Genomic DNA, 638 nt, shown 5'->3' on the forward strand with positions numbered 1-638 from the left:
ATGCCATTAGAAAGTAATAAATGTTTTATTAGTAAATAATAGTAATGACAATAAAATGGTAAAATATAAATAAATTTTATAGTTATGACTTTTTTTTCTTTCTATAATAATGACATTTAATTAATAACATATAAACATATTTTAGATTTTGTTTTTGTAGTTACTGGCTGTTGTTTGTAGCAGTGTCTATAGAGTATAATTTTGATCATTATTAACAAAATTTTTCGTTTATGATTTTTTTGTATAATTAATACTTATTTTTTATGAAAATTAATTTTTTATTTATATGTAGTATTTATTGTAGAATATTATAATGAAATCAAAAGAAGTAAACAAAATATACATATACATAAGAAAGTATATGTATGGCTGCCAACTGAAAATATTTAAAAATAAATTGTGTAACACGCAACAGAACTGGAAGTAACTAACTTTTTTTTTAAAAGTTCCTTCTTTGCGGGTTCCATCATTCGTGTTTTTCTCTATTAAGCTCGAAAAAAATATCACGTTTAGAGAATTGCATTATTTTGCATATGGAGTGTATAAATTGAAGTTAACAAGGAGGGAAACTGACCACTATACTACCGAGGATATACCGAAGTTGACTTATTTTTACTGGTTGACCAATACTATAATTG

This window comes from Condylostylus longicornis, unplaced genomic scaffold (assembly GCF_029603195.1).
Source record: "Condylostylus longicornis isolate FDR11 unplaced genomic scaffold, ASM2960319v2 ptg000004l, whole genome shotgun sequence".
NCBI lineage: Eukaryota > Metazoa > Arthropoda > Insecta > Diptera > Dolichopodidae > Condylostylus > Condylostylus longicornis.